Source organism: Canis lupus, chromosome 25 (genome assembly GCF_048164855.1).
Source record: "Canis lupus baileyi chromosome 25, mCanLup2.hap1, whole genome shotgun sequence".
NCBI classification, from domain to species: Eukaryota; Metazoa; Chordata; class Mammalia; order Carnivora; family Canidae; genus Canis; species Canis lupus.
In genome coordinates this window covers 48,748,651-48,769,452 of record NC_132862.1, presented here as the reverse complement: position 1 = coordinate 48,769,452, position 20,802 = coordinate 48,748,651, and positions in this window count along the sequence as shown.

Sequence of the window (20,802 nt, the reverse complement as noted above, 5' to 3'; positions counted from 1 at the left end):
TGGGAGAGGTTGCGGGAAAAGCATGTGTGAGCACTGGGCCTGAACTCCCGTGTATCTGAGTTGAATACAGCGATTTCCAATGGCCTTCTTCAATCACAGTGTAGCTAGGTTCCAACTCCCATGTCCGAGTGGGTAGCAGACATCTGCCTCCCATGCATATACACTTCTGAGAGTTGAGCTTATGGCCTGTACCTCCACATCCAGCCTGCTGGTACCCTTGGCTTCTAAAAGGCCTAGGCTCGCTGTTTGACGGAAGTGCTGGGAGAGGTAATTGGAATCACCCGGCACACAAGACTAGTGCCTCCAAGCTCAGTTCAGCGATTTCCTAGTAATTCCTGTGGTAGACTGGTGCTACATACTAAGTTCCATACGTGAGAGGGTAGCTGAACGCCTTGCCCAAAACCATCTTACTTCTGAGAGTTGAGCTCACCCTCAGTCCCTCACAGTTCCACACTGCCTGCAGAGTGAGTTTCGCAGGTCTTCAGCAGAGACGTTTGCCAGAGGCTTCTGAGACGCAGGGTAACAATGCAGACCTGGAGGGTATCCCCAGGTGCAGTCGACTGGTAGTCTTGGAACCTCCTGACTCAGAATACTGCTACCTTCTCACTGCCATAGGAATGCAGCTAGTTGACAGCTAGCTGGCTTCAAGACATGCTTCCCTGAGAGAGCTGAGGACAGGGCAGAACCCTCCCGCATGCTGTCTGACTGTAGGAGTAGCTGCTAACATCCTAATGTTAGTGGCTGGGAGAGGTTGCGGAAAAAGCATGTGTGAGCACTGGGCCTGAACTCCCGTGTATCTGAGTTGAATACAGCGATTTCCAACGGCTTTCCTCAACCAGAGTGTAGATAGGTTCCAAATCCCATGTACGAGCGGGTAGCAGACATCTGCCTCCCATGCATACACACTTCTGAGAGTTGAGCTTATGGCCTGTACCTCCACATCCAGCCTGCTGGTACACTTGGGTTCTAAAAGGCCTAGGCTCGCTGTTTGACGGAAGTGCTGGGAGAGATAATTGAAATCTCCCGGCACACAAGACGAGTGCCTCCAAGCTCAATTCACGATTTCCCAGTAATTCTTGTGGTAGACAGGTGCTACATACTAACTTCCATATGTGAGATGGTAGCTGAACGCCTTGTCCAAAAGCATCTTACTTCTGAGAGTTGAGCCCACCCTCAGTCCCTCACAGTTCCACACTGCCTGCAGAGTGAGTTTCGCAGGTCTTCAGCAGAGACGTTTGCCAGAGGCTTATTAGACGCAGGGTAACAATGCAGACCTGGAGGGTATCTCTAGGTGCAGTAGAGTGGTAATCTTGGAACCTCCTGACTCAGAGTACTGCTACCTTCTCACTGTCATAGGAATGCAGCTAGTTGACAGCTGGCTTCAAGACATGCTTCCCTGTGAGAGCTGAGGACAGGGCAGAAGCCTCCCGCATCCTGCATGACTGTAGGAGTAGCTGCTAACATCCTAAAGTTAGTGGCTGGGAGAGGTTGCGGGAAAAGCATGTGTGAGCACTGGGCCTGAACTCCCGTGTATCTGAGTTGAATACAGCGATTTCCAATGGCCTTCTTCAATCACAGTGTAGCTAGGTTCCAACTCCCATGTCCGAGTGGGTAGCAGACATCTGCCTCCCATGCATATACACTTCTGAGAGTTGAGCTTATGGCCTGTACCTCCACATCCAGCCTGCTGGTACCCTTGGCTTCTAAAAGGCCTAGGCTCGCTGTTTGACGGAAGTGCTGGGAGAGGTAATTGGAATCACCCGGCACACAAGACTAGTGCCTCCAAGCTCAGTTCAGCGATTTCCTAGTAATTCCTGTGGTAGACTGGTGCTACATACTAAGTTCCATACGTGAGAGGGTAGATGAACGCCTTGTCCAAAACCATCTTACTTCTGAGAGTTGAGCTCACCCTCAGTCCCTCACAGTTCCACACTGCCTGCAGAGTGAGTTTCGCAGGTCTTCAGCAGAGACGTTTGCCAGAGGCTTCTGAGACGCAGGGTAACAATGCAGACCTGGAGGGTATCCCCAGGTGCAGTCGACTGGTAGTCTTGGAACCGCCTGACTCAGAATACTGCTACCTTCTCACTGCCATAGGAATGCAGCTAGTTGACAGCTAGCTGGCTTCCAGACATGCTTCCCTGAGAGAGCTGAGGACAGGGCAGAACCCTCCCGCATGCTGCCTGACTGTAGGAGTAGCTGCTAACATCCTAAAGTTAGTGGCTGGGAGAGGTTGCAGGAAAAGCATGTGTGAGCACTGGGCCTGAACTCCCGTGTATCTGAGTTGAATACAGCGATTTCCAATGGCCTTCTTCAATCACAGTGTAGCTAGTTTCCAAATCCCATGTACGAGCGGGTAGCAGACATCTGCCTCCCATGCATACACACTTCTGAGAGTTGAGCTTATGGCCTGTACCTCCACATCCAGCCTGCTGGTACCCTTGGGTTCTAAAAGGCCTAGGCTCGCTGTTTGACGGAAGTGCTGGGAGAGGTAATTGTAATCTCCCGGCACACAAGACGAGTGCCTCCAAGCTCAATTCACGATTTCCCAGTAATTCTTGTGGTAGACAGGTGCTACATACTAAGTTCCATATGTGAGAAGGTAGCTGAACGCCTTGTCCAAAAGCATCTTACTTCTGAGAGTTGAGCCCACCCTCAGTCCCTCACACTTCCACACTGCCTGCAGAGTGAGTTTCACAAGTCTTCACCAGAGACGATTGCCAGAGGCTTCTGAGGACAAGTTAACAATGCAGACCTGGAGGGTATCTCCAGGTGCAGTAGAGTGGCAATCTTGGAACCTCCTGACTCAGAGTACTGCTACCTTCTCACTGCCATAGGAATGCAGCTGGTTGACAGCTGGCTTCAAGACATGATTCCCTGTGAGAGCTGAGGACAGGGCAGAACCCTCCCGCATCCTGCATGACTGTAGGAGTAGCTGCTAACATCCTAAAGTTAGTGGCTGGGAGAGGTTGCGGGAAAAGCATGTGTGAGCACGGGCCTGAACTCCCGTGTATCTGAGTTGAATACAGCGATTTCCAATGGCCTTCTTCAATCACAGTGTAGCTAGGTTCCAACTCCCATGTCCGAGTGTGTAGCAGACACCTGCCTCCCATGCATATACACTTCTGAGAGTTGAGCTTATGGCCTGTACCTCCACATCCAGCCTTCTGGTACCCTTGGCTTCTAAAAGGCCTAGGCTCGCTGTTTGACGGAAGTGCTGGGAGAGGTAATTGGAATCACCCGGCACACAAGACTAGTGCCTCCAAGCTCAGTTCAGCGATTTCCTAGTAATTCCTGTGGTAGACTGGTGCTACATACTAAATTCCATACGTGAGAAGGTAGCTGAACGCCTTGTCCAAAACCATCTTACTTCTGAGAGTTGAGCTCAGCCTCAGTCCCTCACAGTTCCACACTGCCTGCAGACTGAGTTTCGCAGGTCTTCAGCAGAGACGTTTGCCAGAGGCTTCTGAGACGCAGGGTAACAATGCAGACCTGGAGGGTATCCCCAGGTGCAGTCGACTGGTAATCTTGGAACCTCCTGACTCAGAATACTGCTTCCTTCTCACTGCCATAGGAATGCAGCTAGTTGACAGCTAGCTGGTTCAAGCATGCTTCCCTGAGAGAGCTGAGGACAGGGCAGAACCCTCCCGCATGCTGCCTGACTGTAGGAGTAGCTGCTAACATCCTAATGTTAGCGGCTGGGAGAGGTTGCGGGAAAAGCATGTGTGAGCACTGGGCCTGAACTCCCGTGTATTGAGTTGAATACAGCGATTTCCAACGGCTTTCCTCAACCAGAGTGTAGCTATTTTCCAAAACCCATGTACGAGCGGGTAGCAGACATCTGCCTCCCATGCATACACACTTCTGAGAGTTGAGCTTATGGCCTGTACCTCCACATCCAGCCTGCTGGTACCCTTGGCTTCTAAAAGGCCTAGGCTCGCTGTTTGACGGAAGTGCTGGGAGAGGTAATTGGAATCTCCCGGCACACAAGACGAGTGCCTCCAAGCTCAATTCACGATTTCCCAGTAATTCTTGTGGTAGACAGGTGCTACATACTAAGTTCCATATGTGAGAAGGTAGCTGAACGCCTTGTCCAAAAGCATCTTACTTCTGAGAGTTGAGCCCACCCTCAGTCCCTCACACTTCCACACTGCCTGCAGAGTGAGTTTCACACGTCTTCACCAGAGACGATTGCCAGAGACTTCTAAAGACAAGTTAACAATGCAGACCTGGAGGGTATCTCCAGGTGCAGTAGAGTGGTAATCTTGGAACCTCCTAACTCAGAGTACTGCTACCTTCTCACTGCCATAGGAATGCAGCTAGTTGACAGCTGGCTTCAAGACATGCTTCCCTGTGAGAGCTGAGGACAGGGCAGAAGCCTCCCGCATCCTGCATGACTGTAGGAGTAGCTGCTAACATCCTAAAGTTAGTGGCTGGGAGAGGTTGCGGGAAAAGCATGTGTGAGCACTGGGCCTGAACTCCCGTGTATCTGAGTTGAATACAGCGATTTCCAATGGCCTTCTTCAATCACAGTGTAGCCAGGTTCCAACTCCCATGTCCGAGTGGGTAGCAGACATCTGCCTCCCATGCATATACACTTCTGAGAGTTGAGCTTATGGCCTGTACCTCCACATCCAGCCTGCTGGTACCCGTGGCTTCTAAAAGGCCTAGGCTCGCTGTTTGACGGAAGTGCTGGGAGAGGTAATTGGAATCTCCCGGCACACAAGACGAGTGCCACCAAGCTCAATTCACGATTTCCCAGTAATTTTTGTGGTAGACAGGTGCTACATACTAATTTCCATATGTGAGATGGTAGCTGAACGCCTTGTCCAAAAGCATCTTACTTCTGAGAGTTGAGCCCACCCTCAGTCCCTCACAGTTCCACACTGCCTGCAGAGTGAGTTTCACAAGTCTTCACCAGAGACGATTGCCAGAGGCTTCTGAGGACAAGTTAACAATGCAGACCTGGAGGGTATCTCCAGGTGCAGTAGAGTGGCAATCTTGGAACCTCCTGACTCAGAGTACTGCTACCTTCTCACTGCCATAGGAATGCAGCTGGTTGACAGCTGGCTTCAAGACATGCTTCCCTGTGAGAGCTGAGGACAGGGCAGAACCCTCCCGCATCCTGCATGACTGTAGGAGTAGCTGCTAACATCCTAAAGTTAGTGGCTGGGAGAGGTTGCGGGAAAAGCATGTGTGAGCACGGGCCTGAACTCCCGTGTATCTGAGTTGAATACAGCGATTTCCAATGGCCTTCTTCAATCACAGTGTAGCTAGGTTCCAACTCCCATGTCCGAGTGTGTAGCAGACACCTGCCTCCCATGCATATACACTTCTGAGAGTTGAGCTTATGGCCTGTACCTCCACATCCAGCCTTCTGGTACCCTTGGCTTCTAAAAGGCCTAGGCTCGCTGTTTGACGGAAGTGCTGGGAGAGGTAATTGGAATCACCCGGCACACAAGACTAGTGCCTCCAAGCTCAGTTCAGCGATTTCCTAGTAATTCCTGTGGTAGACTGGTGCTACATACTAAATTCCATACGTGAGAAGGTAGCTGAACGCCTTGTCCAAAACCATCTTACTTCTGAGAGTTGAGCTCAGCCTCAGTCCCTCACAGTTCCACACTGCCTGCAGACTGAGTTTCGCAGGTCTTCAGCAGAGACGTTTGCCAGAGGCTTCTGAGACGCAGGGTAACAATGCAGACCTGGAGGGTATCCCCAGGTGCAGTCGACTGGTAATCTTGGAACCTCCTGACTCAGAATACTGCTTCCTTCTCACTGCCATAGGAATGCAGCTAGTTGACAGCTAGCTGGTTCAAGCATGCTTCCCTGAGAGAGCTGAGGACAGGGCAGAACCCTCCCGCATGCTGCCTGACTGTAGGAGTAGCTGCTAACATCCTAATGTTAGCGGCTGGGAGAGGTTGCGGGAAAAGCATGTGTGAGCACTGGGCCTGAACTCCCGTGTATTGAGTTGAATACAGCGATTTCCAACGGCTTTCCTCAACCAGAGTGTAGCTATTTTCCAAAACCCATGTACGAGCGGGTAGCAGACATCTGCCTCCCATGCATACACACTTCTGAGAGTTGAGCTTATGGCCTGTACCTCCACATCCAGCCTGCTGGTACCCTTGGCTTCTAAAAGGCCTAGGCTCGCTGTTTGACGGAAGTGCTGGGAGAGGTAATTGGAATCTCCCGGCACACAAGACGAGTGCCTCCAAGCTCAATTCACGATTTCCCAGTAATTCTTGTGGTAGACAGGTGCTACATACTAAGTTCCATATGTGAGATGGTAGCTCAACGCCTTGTCCAAAAGCATCTTACCTCTGAGAGTTGAGCCCACCCTCAGTCCCTCAAACTTCCACACTGCCTGCAGAGTGAGTTTCACACGTCTTCACCAGAGACGATTGCCAGAGGCTTCTGAGTACAAGTTAACAATGCAGACCTGGAGGGTATCTCCAGGTGCAGTAGAGTGGTAATCTTGGAACCTCCTGACTCAGAGTACTGCTACCTTCTCACTGCCATAGGAATGCAGCTAGTTGACAGCTGGCTTCAAGACATGCTTCCCTGTGAGAGCTGAGGACAGGGCAGAACCCTCCCGCATGCTGCCTGACTGTAGGAGTAGCTGCTAACATCCTAATATTAGTGGCTGGGAGAGGTTGCGGGAAAATCATGTGTGAGCACTGGGCCTGAACTCCCGTGTATCTGAGTTGAATACAGCGATTTCCAACGGCTTTCCTCAACCAGAGTGTAGCTAGGTTCCAAATCCCATGTACGAGCGGGTAGCAGACATCTGCCTCCCATGCATACACACTTCTGAGAGTTGAGCTTATGGCCTGTACCTCCACATCCAGCCTGTTGGTACCCTTGGCTTCTAAAAGGCCTAGGCTCGCTGTTTGACGGAAGTGCTGGGAGAGGTAATTGGAATCACCCGGCACACAAGACTAGTGCCTCCAAGCTCAGTTCAGCGATTTCCTAGTAATTCCTGTGGTAGACTGGTGCTACATACTAAGTTCCATACGTGAGAGGGTAGCTGAACGCCTTGTCCAAAACCATCTTACTTCTGAGAGTTGAGCTCACCCTCAGTCCCTCACAGTTCCACACTGTCTGAAGAGTGAGTTTCGCAGGTCTTCACCAGAGACGTTTGCCAGAGGCTTCTGACACGCAGGGTAACAATGCAGACCTGGAGGGTATCCCCAGATGCAGTCGACTGGTAATCTTGGAACCTCCTGACTCAGAATACTGCTACCTTCTCACTGCCATAGGAATGCAGCTAGTTGACAGCTAGCTGGCTTCAAGACATGCTTCCCTGAGAGAGCTGAGGACAGGGCAGAACCCTCCCGCATGCTGCCTGACTGTAGGAGTAGCTGCTAACATCCTAATGTTAGTGGCTGGGAGAGGTTGCGGGAAAAGCATGTGTGAGCACTGGGCCTGAACTCCCGTGTATCTGAGTTGAATACAGCGATTTCCAACGGCTTTCCTCAACCAGAGTGTAGCTAGGTTCCAAATCCCATGTACGAGCGGGTAGCAGACATCTGCCTCCCATGCATACACACTTCTGAGAGTTGAGCTTATGGCCTGTACCTCCACATCCAGCCTGCTGGTACCCTTGGGTTCTAAAAGGCCTAGGCTCGCTGTTTGACGGATGTGCTGGGAGAGGTAATTGAAATCTCCCGGCACACAAGACGAGTGCCTCCAAGCTCAATTCACGATTTCCCAGTAATTCTTGTGGTAGACAGGTGCTACATACTAAGTTCCATATGTGAGATGGTAGCTGAACGCCTTGTCCAAAAGCATCTTACTTCTGAGAGTTGAGCCCACCCTCAGTCCCTCACAGTTCCACACTGCCTGCAGAGTGAGTTTCACACGTCTTCACCAGAGACGATTGCCAGAGGCTTCTGAGTACAAGTTAACAATGCAGACCTGGAGGGTATCTCCAGGTGCAGTAGAGTGGTAGTCTTTGAACCTCCTGACTCAGAGTACTGCTACCTTCTCACTGCCATAGGAATGCAGCTAGTTGACAGCTGGCTTCAAGACATGCTTCCCTGTGAGAGCTGAGGACAGGGCAGAACCCTCCCGCATCCTGCCTGACTGTAGGAGTAGCTGCTAACATGCTTATGTTAGTGGCTGGGAGAGTTTGCGGGAAAAGCATGTGTGAGCACTGGGCCTGAACTCCCGTGTATCTGAGTTGAATACAGGAATTTCCAATGGCCTTCTTCAACACAGTGTAGCTAGGTTCCAACTCCCATGTACGAGTGTGTAGCAGACATCTGCCTCCCATGCATACACACTTCTGAGAGTTGAGCTTATGGCCTGTACCTCCACATCCAGCCTGCTGGTACCCTTGGCTTCTAAAAGGCCTAGGCTCGCTGTTTGACGGAAGTGCTGGGAGAGGTAATTGGAATCACCCGGCACACAAGACTAGTGCCTCCAAGCTCAGTTCAGCGATTTCCTAGTAATTCCTGTGGTAGACTGGTGCTACATACTAAGTTCCATACGTGAGAGGGTAGCTGAACGCCTTGTCGAAAACAATCTTACTTCTGAGAGTTGAGCTCAGCCTCAGTCCCTCACAGTTCCACATTGCTTGCCGAGTGAGTTTCGCAGGTCTTCAGCAGAGACGTTTGCCAGAGGCTTCTGAGACGCAGGGTAACAATGCAGACCTGGAGGGTATCCCCAGGTGCAGTAGACTGGTAATCTTGGAACCTCCTGACTCAGAATACTGCTACCTTCTCACTGCCATAGGAATGCAGCTAGTTGACAGCTGGCTTCAAGACATGCTTCCCTGTGAGAGCTGAGGACAGGGCAGAACCCTCCCGCATGCTGCCTGACTGTAGGAGTAGCTGCTAACATCCTAATGTTAGTGGCTGGGAGAGGTTGCGGGAAAAGCATGTGTGAGCACTGGGCCTGAACTCCCGTGTATCTGAGTTGAATACAGCGATTTCCAACGACTTTCCTCAACCAGAGTGTAGCTAGGTTCCAAATCCCATGTACGAGCGGGTAGCAGACATCTGCCTCCCATGCATACACACTTCTGAGAGTGTAGCTTATGGCCTGTACCTCCACATCCAGCCTGCTGGTACCCTTGGCTTCTAAAAGGCCTAGGCTCGCTGTTTGACGGAAGTGCTGGGAGAGGTAAATGGAATCTCCCGGCACACAAGACGAGTGCCTCCAAGCTCAATTCACGATTTCCCAGTAATTCTTGTGGTAGACAGGTGCTACATACTAAGTTCCATATGTGAGATGGTAGCTGAACGCCTTGTCCAAAAGCATCTTACTTCTGAGAGTTGAGCCCACCCTCAGTCCCTCACAGTCCCACACTGCCTGCAGAGTGAGTTTCACTCGTCTTCACCAGAGACGATTGCCAGAGGCTTCTGAGTACAAGTTAACAATGCAGACCTGGAGGGTATCTCCAGGTGCAGTAGAGTGGTAATCTTGGAACCTCCTGACTCAGAGTACTGCTACCTTCTCACTGCCATAGGAATGCAGCTAGTTGACAGCTGGCTTCAAGACATGCTTCCCTGTGAGAGCTGAGGACAGGGCAGAACCCTCCCGCATCCTGCCTGACTGTAGGAGTAGCTGCTAACATCCTAAAGTTAGTGGCTGGGAGAGGTTGCGGGAAAAGCATGTGTGAGCACTGGGACTGAACTCCCGTGTATCTGAGTTGAATACAGCGATTTCCAATGGCCTTCTTCATTCACAGTGTAGCTAGGTTCCAACTCCCATGTCCGAGTGGGTAGCAGACATCTGCCTCCCATGCATATACACTTCTGAGAGTTGAGCTTATGGCCTGTACCTCCACATCCAGCCTGCTGGTACCCTTGGCTTCTAAAACGCCTAGGCTCGCTGTTTGACGGAAGTGCTGGGAGAGGTATTTGGAATCACCCGGCACACAAGACTAGTGCCTCCAAGCTCAGTTCAGCGATTTCCTAGTAATTCCTGTGGTAGACTGGTGCTACATACTAAGTTCCATACGTGAGAGGGTAGCTGAACGCCTTGTCCAAAACCATCTTACTTCTGAGAGTTGAGCTCACCCTCAGTCCCTCACAGTTCCACACTGCCTGCAGAGTGAGTTTCGCAGGTCTTCAGCAGAGACGTTTGCCAGAGGCTTCTGAGACGCAGGGTAACAATGCAGACCTGGAGGGTATCCCCAGGTGCAGTCGACTGGTAATCTTGGAACCTCCTGACTCAGAATACTGCTACCTTCTCACTGCCATAGGAATGCAGCTAGTTGACAGCTAGCTGGCTTCAAGACATGCTTCCCTGAGAGAGCTGAGGACAGGGCAGAACCCTCCCGCATGCTGCCTGACTGTAGGAGTAGCTGCTAACATCCTAAAGTTAGTGGCTGGGAGAGGTTGCGGGAAAAGCATGTGTGAGCACTGGGCCTGAACTCCCGTGTATCTGAGTTGAATACAGCGATTTCCAATGGCCTTCTTCAATCACAGTGTAGCTAGGTTCCAAATCCCATGTACGAGCGGGTAACAGACATCTGCCTCCCATGCATACACACTTCTGAGAGTTGAGCTTATGGCCTGTACCTCCACATCCAGCCTGCTGGTACCCTTGGCTTCTAAAAGGCCTAGGCTCGCTGTTTGACGGAAGTGCTGGGAGAGGTAATTGGAATCTCCCGGCACACAAGACGAGTGCCTCCAAGCTCAATTCACGATTTCCCAGTAATTCTTGTGGTAGACAGGTGCTACATAATAAGTTCCATATGTGAGATGGTAGCTGAACGCCTTGTCCAAAAGCATCTTACTTCTGAGAGTTGAGCCCACCCTCAGTCCCTCACAGTTCCACACTGCCTGCAGAGTGAGTTTCACACGTCTTCACCAGAGACGATTGCCAGAGGCTTCTGAGTACAAGTTAACAATGCAGACCTGGAGGGTATCTCCAGGTGCAGTAGAGTGGTAATCTTGGAACCTCCTGACTCAGAGTACTGCTACCTTCTCACTGCCATAGGAATGCAGCTAGTTGACAGCTGGCTTCAAGACATGCTTCCCTGTGAGAGCTGAGGACAGGGCAGAACCCTCCCGCATCCTGCCTGACTGTAGGAGTAGCTGCTAACATCCTTATGTTAGTGGCTGGGAGAGGTTGCGGGAAAAGCATGTGTGAGCACTGGGCCTGAACTCCCGTGTATCTGAGTTGAATACAGCGATTTCCAATGGCCTTCTTCAATCACAGTGTAGCTAGGTTCCAACTCCCATGTCCGAGTGGGTAGCAGACATCTGCCTCCCATGCATACACACTTCTGAGAGTTGAGCTTATGGCCTGGACCTCCACATCCAGCCTGCTGGTACCCTTGGCTTCTAAAAGGCCTAGGCTCGCTGTTTGACGGAAGTGCTGGGAGAGGTAATTGGAATCACCCGGCACACAAGACTAGTGCCTCCAAGCTCAGTTCAGCGATTTCCTAGTAATTCCTGTGGTAGACTGGTGCTACATACTAAGTTCCATACGTGAGAGCGTAGCTGAAAGCCTTGTCCAAAACCATCTTACTTCTGAGAGTTGAGCTCAGCCTCAGTCCCTCACAGTTCCACACTGCCTGCAGAGTGAGTTTCTCAGGTCTTCAGCAGAGACGTTTGCCAGAGGCTTCTGAGACGCAGGGTAACAATGCAGACCTGGAGGGTATCCCCAGGTGCAGGCGACTGGTAATCTTGGAACCTCCTGACTCAGAATACTGCTACCTTCTCACTGCCATAGGAATGCAGCTAGTTGACAGCTAGCTGGCTTCAAGACATGCTTCCCTGAGAGAGCTGAGGACAGGGCAGAACCCTCCCGCATCCTGCATGACTGTAGGAGTAGCTGCTAACATCCTAATGTTAGTGGCTGGGAGAGGTTGCGGGAAAAGCATGTGTGAGCACTGGGCCTGAAGTCCCGTTTATCTGAGTTGAATACAGCGATTTCCAACGGCTTTCCTCAACCAGAGTGTAGCTAGGTTCCAAATCCCATGTACGAGCGGGTAGCAGACATCTGCCTCCCATGCATACACACTTCTGAGAGTTGAGCTTATGGCCTGTACCTCCACATCCAACCTGCTGGTACCCTTGGCTTCTAAAAGGCCTAGGCTCGCTGTTTGACGGAAGTGCTGGGAGAGGTAATTGGAATCTCCCGGCATACAAGACGAGTGCCTCCAAGCTCAATTCACGATTTCCCAGTAATTCTTGTGGTAGACAGGTGCTACATACTAAGTTCCATATGTGAGATGGTAGCTGAACGCCTTGTCCAAAAGCATCTTACTTCTGAGAGTTGAGCCCACCCTCAGTCCCTCACAGTTCCACACTGCCTGCAGAGTGAGTTTCACACATCTTCACCAGAGACGATTGCCAGAGGCTTCTGAGTACAAGTTAACAATGCAGACCTGGAGGGTATCTCCAGGTGCAGTAGAGTGGTAGTCTTTGAACCTCCTGACTCAGAGTACTGCTACCTTCTCACTGCCATAGGAATGCAGCTAGTTGACAGCTGGCTTCAAGACATGCTTCCCTGTGAGAGCTGAGGACAGGGCAGAACCCTCCCGCATCCTGCCTGACTGTAGGAGTAGCTGCTAACATACTTATGTTAGTGGCTGGGAGAGGTTGCGGGAAAAGCATGTGTGAGCACTGGGCCTGAACTCCCGTGTATCTGAGTTGAATACAGGAATTTCCAATGGCCTTCTTCAATCACAGTGTAGCTAGGTTCCAACTCCCATGTACGAGTGTGTAGCAGACATCTGCCTCCCATGCATACACACTTCTGAGAGTTGAGCTTATGGCCTGTACCTCCACATCCAGCCTGCTGGTACCCTTGGCTTCTAAAAGGCCTAGGCTCGCTGTTTGACGGAAGTGCTGGGAGAGGTAATTGGAATCACCCGGCACACAAGACTAGTGCCTCCAAGCTCAGTTCAGCGATTTCCTAGTAATTCCTGTGGTAGACTGGTGCTACATACTAAGTTCCATACGTGAGAGGGTAGCTGAACGCCTTGTCCAAAACAATCTTACTTCTGAGAGTTGAGCTCAGCCTCAGTCCCTCACAGTTCCACACTGCTTGCCGAGTGAGTTTCGCAGGTCTTCAGCAGAGACGTTTGCCAGAGGCTTCTGAGACGCAGGGTAACAATGCAGACCTGGAGGGTATCCCCAGGTGCAGTAGACTGGTAATCTTGGAACCTCCTGACTCAGAATACTGCTACCTTCTCACTGCCATAGGAATGCAGCTAGTTGACAGCTGGCTTCAAGACATGCTTCCCTGTGAGAGCTGAGGACAGGGCAGAACCCTCCCGCATGCTGCCTGACTGTAGGAGTAGCTGCTAACATCCTAATGTTCGTGGCTGGGAGAGGTTGCGGGAAAAGCATGTGTGAGCACTGGGCCTGAACTCCCGTGTATCTGAGTTGAATACAGCGATTTCCAACGACTTTCCTCAACCAGAGTGTAGCTAGGTTCCAAATCCCATGTACGAGCGGGTAGCAGACATCTGCCTCCCATGCATACACACTTCTGAGAGTGTAGCTTATGGCCTGTACCTCCACATCCAGCCTGCTGGTACCCTTGGCTTCTAAAAGGCCTAGGCTCGCTGTTTGACGGAAGTGCTGGGAGAGGTAAATGGAATCTCCCGGCACACAAGACGAGTGCCTCCAAGCTCAATTCACGATTTCCCAGTAATTCTTGTCGTAGACAGGTGCTACATACTAAGTTCCATACGTGAGATGGTAGCTGAACGCCTTGTCCAAAAGCATCTTACTTCTGAGAGTTGAGCCCACCCTCAGTCCCTCACAGTCCCACACTGCCTGCAGAGTGAGTTTCACTCGTCTTCACCAGAGACGATTGCCAGAGGCTTCTGAGTACAAGTTAACAATGCAGACCTGGAGGGTATCTCCAGGTGCAGTAGAGTGGTAATCTTGGAACCTCCTGACTCAGAGTACTGCTACCTTCTCACTGCCATAGGAATGCAGCTAGTTGACAGCTGGCTTCAAGACATGCTTCCCTGTGAGAGCTGAGGACAGGGCAGAACCCTCCCGCATCCTGCCTGACTGTAGGAGTAGCTGCTAACATCCTAAAGTTAGTGGCTGGGAGAGGTTGCGGGAAAAGCATGTGTGAGCACTGGGACTGAACTCCCGTGTATCTGAGTTGAATACAGCGATTTCCAATGGCCTTCTTCAATCACAGTGTAGCTAGGTTCCAACTCCCATGTCCGAGTGGGTAGCAGACATCTGCCTCCCATGAATATACACTTCTGAGACTTCAGCTTATGGCCTGTACCTCCACATCCAGCCTGCTGGTACCCTTGGCTTCTAAAACGCCTAGGCTCGCTGTTTGACGGAAGTGCTGGGAGAGGTAATTGGAATCACCCGGCACACAAGACTAGTGCCTCCAAGCTCAGTTCAGCGATTTCCTAGTAATTCCTGTGGTAGACTGGTGTTACATACTAAGTTCCATAGGTGAGAGGGTAGCTGAACGCCTTGTCCAAAACCATCTTACTTCTGAGAGTTGAGCTCACCCTCAGTCCCTCACAGTTCCACACTTCCTGCAGAGTGAGTTTCGCAGGTCTTCAGCAGAGACGTTTGCCAGAGGCTTCTGAGACGCAGGGTAACAATGCAGACCTGGAGGGTATCCCCAGTTGCAGTCGACTGGTAATCTTGGAACCTCCTGACTCAGAATACTGCTACCTTCTCACTGCCATAGGAATGCAGCTAGTTGACAGCTAGCTGGCTTCAAGACATGCTTCCCTGAGAGAGCTGAGGACAGGGCAGAACCCTCCCGCATGCTGCCTGACTGTAGGAGTAGCTGCTAACATCCTAAAGTTAGTGGCTGGGAGAGGTTGCGGGAAAAGCATGTGTGAGCACTGGGCCTGAACTCCCGTGTATCTGAGTTGAATACAGCGATTTCCAATGGCCTTCTTCAATCACAGTGTAGCTAGGATCCAAATCCCATGTACGACCGGGTAGCAGACATCTGCCTCCCATGCATACACACTTCTGAGAGTTGAGCTTATGGCCTGTACCTCCACATCCAGCCTGCTGGTACCCTTGGCTTCTAAAAGGCCTAGGCTCGCTGTTTGACGGAAGTGCTGGGAGAGGTAATTGGAATCTCCCGGCACACAAGACGAGTGCCTCCAAGCTCAATTCACGATTTCCCAGTAATTCTTGTGGTAGACAGGTGCTACATAATAAGTTCCATATGTGAGATGGTAGCTGAACGCCTTGTCCAAAAGCATCTTACTTCTGAGAGTTGAGCCCACCCTCAGTCCCTCACAGTCCCACACTGCCTGCAGAGTGAGTTTCACTCGTCTTCACCAGAGACGATTGCCAGAGGCTTCTGAGTACAAGTTAACAATGCAGACCTGGAGGGTAACTCCAGGTGCAGTAGAGTGCTAATCTTGGAACCTCCTGACTCAGAGTACTGCTACCTTCTCACTGCCATAGGAATGCAGCTAGTAGACAGCTGGCTTCAAGACATGCTTCCCTGTGAGAGCTGAGGACAGGGCAGAAGCCTCCCGCATCCTGCATGACTGTAGGAGTAGCTGCTAACATCCTAAAGTTAGTGGCTGGGAGAGGTTGCGGGAAAAGCATGTGTGAGCACTGGGCCTGAACTCCCGTGTATCTGAGTTGAATACAGCGATTTCCAATGGCCTTCTTCAATCACAGTGTAGCTAGGTTCCAACTCCCATGTCCGAGTGGGTAGCAGACATCTGCCTCCCATGCATATACACTTCTGAGAGTTGAGCTTATGGCCTGTACCTCCACATCCAGCCTGCTGGTACCCTTGGCTTCTAAAAGGCCTAGGCTCGCTGTTTGACGGAAGTGCTGGGAGAGGTAATTGGAATCACCCGGCACACAAGACTAGTGCCTCCAAGCTCAGTTCAGCGATTTCCTAGTAATTCCTGTGGTAGACTGGTGCTACATACTAAGTTCCATACGTGAGAGGGTAGCTGAACGCCTTGCCCAAAACCATCTTACTTCTGAGAGTTGAGCTCACCCTCAGTCCCTCACAGTTCCACACTGCCTGCAGAGTGAGTTTCGCAGGTCTTCAGCAGAGACGTTTGCCAGAGGCTTCTGAGACGCAGGGTAACAATGCAGACCTGGAGGGTATCTCCAGGTGCAGTCGACTGGTAATCTTGGAACCTCCTGACTCAGAATACTGCTACCTTCTCACTGCCATAGGAATGCAGCTAGTTGACAGCTAGCTGGCTTCAAGACATGCTTCCCTGAGAGAGCTGAGGACAGGGCAGAACCCTCCCGCATGCTGCCTGACTGTAGGAGTAGCTGCTAACATCCTAATGTTAGTGGCTGGGAGAGGTTGCGGGAAAAGCATGTGTGAGCACTGGGCCTGAACTCCCGTGTATCTGAGTTGAATACAGCGATTTCCAACGGCTTTCCTCAACCAGAGTGTAGCTAGGTTCCAAATCCCATGTACGAGCGGGTAGCAGACATCTGCCTCCCATGCATACACACTTCTGAGAGTTGAGCTTATGGCCTGTACCTCCACATCCAGCCTGCTGGTACCCTTGGGTTCTAAAAGGCCTAGGCTCGCTGTTTGACGGAAGTGCTGGGAGGGGTAATTGGAATCTCCCGGCACACAAGACGAGTGCCTCCAAGCTCAATTCACGATTTCCCAGTAATTCTTGTGGTAGACAGGTGCTACATACTAAGTTCCATATGTGAGATGGTAGCTGAACGCCTTGTCCAAAAGCATCTTACTTCTGAGAGTTGAGCCCACCCTCAGTCCCTCACAGTTCCACACTGCCTGCAGAGTGAGTTTCACACGTCTTCACCAGAGACGATTGCCAGAGGCTTCTGAGTACAAGTTAACAATGCAGACCTGGAGGGTATCTCCAGGTGCAGTAGAGTGGTAATCTTGGAACCTCCTGACTCAGAGTACTGCTACCTTCTCACTGCCATAGGAATGCAGCTAGTTGACAGCTGGTTTCAAGACATGCTTCCCTGTGAGAGCTGAGGACAGGGCAGAACCCTCAGCGTCCTGCCTGACTGTAGTAGTAGCTGCTAACATCCTAAAGTTAGTGGCTGGGAGAGGTTGCGGGAAAAGCATGTGTGAGCACTGGGCCTGAACTCCCGTGTATCTGAGTTGAATACAGCGATTTCCAATGGCCTTCTTCAATCACAGTGTAGCTAGGTTCCAACTCCCATGTCCGAGTGGGTAGCAGACATCTGCCTCCCATGCATATACACTTCTGAGAGTTGAGCTTATGGCCTGTACCTCCACATCCAGCCTGCTGGTACCCTTGGCTTCTAAAAGGCCTAGGCTCGCTGTTTGACGGAAGTGCTGGGAGAGGTAATTGGAATCACCCGGCACACAAGACTAGTGCCTCCAAGCTCAGTTCAGCGATTTCCTAGTAATTCCTGTGGTAGACTGGTGCTACATACTAAATTCCATACGTGAGAGGGTAGCTGAACGCCTTGTCCAAAACCATCTTACTTCTGAGAGTTGAGCTCAGCCTCAGTCCCTCACAGTTCCACACTGCCTGCAGAGTGAGTTTCGCAGGTCTTCAGCAGAGACGTTTGCCAGAGGCTTATTAGACGCAGGGTAACACTGCAGACCTGGAGGGTATCCCCAGGTGCAGTCCACTGGTAATCTTGGAACCTCCTGACTCAGAATACTGCTACCTTCTCACTGCCATAGGAATGCAGCTAGTTGACAGCTAGCTGGCTTCAAGACATGCTTCCCTGAGAGAGCTGAGGACAGGGCAGAACCCTCCCGCATGCTGCCTGACTGTAGGAGTAGCTGCTAACATCCTAATGTTAGTGGCTGGGAGAGGTTGCGGGAAAAGCATGTGTGAGCACTGGGCCTGAACTCCCGTGTATCTGAGTTGAATACAGCGATTTCCAATGGCCTTCTTCAATCACAGTGTAGCTAGGTTCCAAATCCCATGTACGAGCGGGTAGCAGACATCTGCCTCCCATGCATACACACTTCTGAGAGTTGAGCTTATGGCCTGTACCTCCACATCCAGCCTGCTGGTACCCTTGGCTTCTAAAAGGCCTAGGCTCGCTGTTTGACGGAAGTGCTGGGAGAGGGAATTGGAATCTCCCGGCACACAAGACGAGTGCCTCCAAGCTCAATTCACGATTTCCCAGTAATTCTTGTGGTAGACAGGTGCTACATACTAAGTTCCATATGTGAGAAGGTAGCTGAACGCTTGTCCAAAAGCATCTTACTTCTGAGAGTTGAGCACACCCTCAGTCCCTCACACTTCCACACTGCCTGCAGAGTGAGTTTCACACGTCTTCACCAGAGACGATTGCCAGAGGCTTCTGAGTACAAGTTAACAATGCAGACCTTGAGGGTATCTCCAGGTGCAGTAGAGTGGTAATCTTGGAACCTCCTGACTCAGAGTACTGCTACCTTCTCACTGCCATAGGAATGCAGCTAGTTGACAGCTGGCTTCAAGACATGCTTCCCTGTGAGAGCTGAGGACAGGGCAGAACCCTCCCGCATCCTGCCTGACTGTAGGAATAGCTGCTAAAATCCTTATGTTAGTGGCTGGGAGAGATTGCGGGAAAAGCATGTGTGAGCACTGGGCCTGAACTCCCGTGTATCTGAGTTGAATACAGCGATTTCCAATGGCCTTCTTCAATGACAGTGTAGCTAGGTTCCAACTCCCATGTCCGTGTGGGTAGCAGACATCTTCCTCCCATGCATATACACTTCTGAGAGTTTAGCTTATGGCCTGTACCTCCACATCCAGCCTGCTGGTACCCTTGGCTTCTAAAAGGCCTAGGCTCGCTGTTTGACGGAAGTGCTGGGAGAGGTAATTGGAATCACACGGCACACAAGACTAGTGCCTCCAAGCTCAGTTCAGCGATTTCCTTGTAATTCCTGTGGTAGACTGGTGCTACATACTAAGTTCCATACGTGAGAGGGTAGCTGAACGCCTTGTCCAAAACCATCTTATTTCTGAGAGTTGAGCTCACCCTCAGTCCTTCACAGTTCCACACTGCCTGCAGAGTGAGTTTCGCAGGTCTTCAGCAGAGACGTTTGCCAGAGGCTTCTGAGACGCAGGGTAACAATGCAGACCTGGAGGGTATCCCCAGGTGCAGTCGACTGGTAATCTTGGAACCTCCTGACTCAGAATACTGCTTCCTTCTCACTGCCATAGGAATGCAGCTAGTTGACAGCTAGCTGGCTTCAAGCATGCTTCCCTGAGAGAGCTGAGGACAGGGCAGAACCCTCCCGCATGCTGCCTGACTGTAGGAGTAGCTGCTAACATCCTAATGTTAGCGGCTGGGAGAGGTTGCGGGAAAAGCATGTGTGAGCACTGGGCCTGAACTCCCGTGTATTGAGTTGAATACAGCGATTTCCAACGGCTTTCCTCAACCAGAGTGTAGCTATTTTCCAAAACCCATGTACGAGCGGGTAGCAGACATCTGCCTCCCATGCATACACACTTCTGAGAGTTGAGCTTATGGCCTGTACCTCCACATCCAGCCTGCTGGTACCCTTGGCTTCTAAAAGGCCTAGGCTCGCTGTTTGACGGAAGTGCTGGGAGAGGTAATTGGAATCTCCCGGCACACAAGACGAGTGCCTCCAAGCTCAATTCACGATTTCCCAGTAATTCTTGTGGTAGACAGGTGCTACATACTAAGTTCCATATGTGAGATGGTAGCTCAACGCCTTGTCCAAAAGCATCTTACCTCTGAGAGTTGAGCCCACCCTCAGTCCCTCACACTTCCACACTGCCTGCAGAGTGAGTTTCACACGTCTTCACCAGAGACGATTGCCAGAGGCTTCTGAGTACAAGTTAACAATGCAGACCTGGAGGGTATCTCCAGGTGCAGTAGAGTGGTAATCTTGGAACCTCCTGACTCAGAGTACTGCTACCTTCTCACTGCCATAGGAATGCAGCTAGTTGACAGCTGGCTTCAAGACATGCTTCCCTGTGAGAGCTGAGGACAGGGCAGTACCCTCCCGCATCCTGCCTGACTGTAGGAGTAGCTGCTAACATCCTTATGTTAGTGGCTGGGAGAGGTTGCGGGAAAAGCATGTGTGAGCACTGGGCCTGAACTCCCGTGTATCTGAGTTGAATACAGCGATTTCCAATGGCCTTCTTCAATCACAGTGTAGCTAGTTTCCAACTCCCATGTCCGAGTCGGTAGCAGACATCTGCCTCCCATGCATACACACTTTTGAGAGTTGAGCTTACGGCCTGTACCTCCACATCCAGCCTGCTGGTACCCTTGGCTTCTAAAAGGCCTAGGCTCGCTGTTTGACGGAAATGCTGGGAGAGGTATTTGGAATCACCCGGCACACAAGACTAGTGCCTCCAGGCTCAGTTCAGCGATTTCCTAGTAATTCCTGTGGTAGACTGGTGCTACATACTAAGTTCCATACTTGAGAGGGTAGCTGAACGCCTTGTCCAAAACCATCTTACTTCTGAGAGTTGAGCTCAGCCTCAGTCCCTCACAGTTCCACACTGCCTGCCGAGTGAGTTTCGCAGGTCTTCAGCAGAGACGTTTGCCAGAGGCTTCTGAGACGCAGGGTAACAATGCAGACCTGGAGGGTATCCCCAGGTGCAGTAGACTGGTAATCTTGGAACCTCCTGACTCAGAATACTGCTACCTTCTCACTGCCATAGGAATGCAGCTAGTTGACAGCTGGCTTCAAGACATGCTTCCCTGTGAGAGCTGAGGACAGGGCAGAACCCTCCCGCATCCTGCCTGACTGTAGGAGTAGGTGCTAACATCCTAATGTTAGTGGCTGGGAGAGGTTGCGGGAAAAGCATGTGTGAGCACTGGGCCTGAACTCCCGAGTATCTGAGTTGAATACAGCGATTTCCAACGACTTTCCTCAACCAGAGTGTAGCTAGGTTCCAAATCCCATGTACGAGCGGTT